The sequence below is a fragment of the Buceros rhinoceros genome, unplaced genomic scaffold (assembly GCF_000710305.1).
Source record: "Buceros rhinoceros silvestris isolate BGI_N320 unplaced genomic scaffold, ASM71030v1 scaffold4993, whole genome shotgun sequence".
Classification (NCBI taxonomy): Eukaryota; Metazoa; Chordata; class Aves; order Bucerotiformes; family Bucerotidae; genus Buceros; species Buceros rhinoceros.
This window is the reverse complement of record NW_010405257.1, coordinates 58,431-60,959: the sequence shown is the minus strand read 5'-3', so window position 1 is coordinate 60,959 and position 2,529 is coordinate 58,431.

Below are 2,529 nucleotides of genomic sequence, written 5' to 3'. Positions count from 1 at the left end.
GAGCGCAGCAGGGGAGGACCTGGGCACCAAGGGCACGCCGGCCCCCTGCCCAAATCTCGCTCCTCTGCCTGCTGGAGTGAGCAGCCTCAGTGCCACCCTCCCCATCAGTGACAAAGTATTTTCTCCCCGCGCCGGGAGGTGGATCCACTCCCACCGTGTCCTCACTTCCCACGAGCGCTTCTGCAAGAGAGTGTTTTGGCAGGACCATGTGCACCTTGCAGAAGACACTGCCGAGCACTCACATTTTGCACTCCACAATCAAAAATATTCCCCCTGGGGAAGAGAGAGAAGGTTCCCCCGAGGACTTGCCTTTCCTGAGCCGTCGGGAAGGGGTGAAACGCACCTCTTGTCTCCGGTGGCCGATCCCAGCTGCTGCGGGTGAGTCACTGTCAGTCAGCGCCGGGTCTGACATTGGCATCAGAGATGGCTTTTATCCCAGCTTGTGCCAGGGAAGCTGTGCTGCTGCTCCCCGTTTTCCTCTGTCTTTGCCTATTTACTCACCATGACGATTTTTCCCCCCGTTTCCCAATTGCTGTGCGCTGCCGGCCTCAAGCAGTGAGAGCGCAGCCCCCAGAACGGGTTTCTTCCCTGACGCCAGAGGGCTCCCCAGGATTCCCGCTGGGATGTGTCCCAGCATCCAGACAGCCCCAGCGATGTCTCCCAGCCATGTTGAGGTTCGGATGAACCCCACCTGGCCACCCCGCCAAGGCTCTCCTGAGCCTCCTTTTCTCTGGGTTAACACTCCCAGGTTAACCTTAACCTTTTCTCCCGGTTAACAGTTCCTTCAGCCACTGTAAATGCCTCCTCTCCCCTGGGACAAGAGCTGTCTGCCTGCCACGGAGAGTGGGGGACAGTGTGCAGGGGGCAGAGGTGTCCCACCGCCCACAAGGGCTCCTCGGCTCGCGTAGCCCTGCAGATTTCCCCAAATCGCATCCTGGCTCAGCAGCGCCTGTGAATCACCCCTGGCCCGCGCTCCTTCCCGGCAGCTCACGCACCCACGGCGTCCCAGGGAGGGCACCGCTGGCTTTGGCCCCTCGAGGGACCACTCAGCCTCCCCAGAGCAAACCCGTGGTGGGTTCTGCGGCTGCTCTACAAGCAGGAGCTCAGCGCAGGGCAAGCTGCAACCTGCGTCGTAAAATCCTCTCTGTCTCCACAGCCCTGCCGGGACGCTTATTAGCCTGCTTTCCTCTGGAACAGCCCCGTGTACAGCCCGTGGCCCGCGGCATGCGTGCTCCTATGGCTGAGAAGGGAGGAAATGACTCGGTGACGCTCCTGCAGAGCGTCATCTTCCCTGTCCATCATCACGAGCTGCATTTTTCCCATGTGATAACTAGGGCGCAGCGATCAGCAAGAGCCCAGCGAGCCAGAGATGAAGGAGGGTGAAGCAGAAGCAGCCGATGTGCTGCAAAACCCATTTCTCACCCGGGTGCGGACAGCAGGTGCAGATCAGGGGCTGGGCCCCACATGGGTCAGGTGTCCCGGGACACCCAGGGCAGAGCATCCCATCGTGGGGTGGTGGCAGAGGGTTTGGAGCCCGGCTACGGCCTCCGCTCCTGCATCCTCTGCTCTGACAAACACATCCCTGTGCACCCAACACCTGAATATCCAGAAATCCACTGGGAAGGAAATATTTTGGAATAACGCTTTGGAAGCGGCTGCAGGGGAAACTTCAGAGCATCACTGGGTGAGCGCAGTGGGAATACGGCCGCGGCTCAGAGCGCCGGCAGCTGTTTGTCCTCCCGGCCAACAGCAGCGAGAGCCGCTGCTCCAGGAGGAGTCTCCACAGGCAGGGGCTGCAGATGCAAGAGCCAAAGCCAGAGCTGGCTGCTTTGCATTTGGCTTCTGCTACACCAGGAGTAATTAACAGGAATAATCACACAAGCGCAGCAGCACGCTTGGGAGTTGAGCAAGTTTTATCAGCCCAAGCGTGCTGGGCAGGGAGACATCTGCCTTCACTGGGGGCAGCAACAGCAAAAAGCAGATGAAGGCAAAAAACCCTGTAAAAGGAGAGACCGAGGCTCCAGGCAGAGCTTGGGGAGTTTCTCTCCACAACCAGGATGATTTTTCAGAAGAAATTAATCTAGTGATGGCCTGGCGGGGAAGCAGCACCGTCATTTCCTACATCTTTCCCCTGGCAGAGCAGGGACAAGCTGCCCCAGTTACTGGGGCAGGGGAAGGACCAGGGCACGGTAAGGCAGAGGAACCGTTCCCCTGCGGGACTGCTGGCTGTCCCCAGCACTGCCACCCCTGAGACAGCGGGGCTGGTCCCAGCACACGTTACCTGTTGTCCCATTTGCTGGCACGGTGGCAGCTCCCTGCACTGGCCTGGCTGTGTGGTCACACAAGTCGCCCCCCAGCTGGGTGGCATCTGCCTCATCCTTACAGAATGACACGAAGGCACTTCGAGCACTCCTGGAGTGGCAGGAGGGCTCAGGCTCCCCGGGAGCCACCCCACAGGAGGACAACAGCAGGTGCCAGCAGCAGGGCCCCGGCTCCTGCACGGGGACCTGGAGCCTATTGGGGACAGGC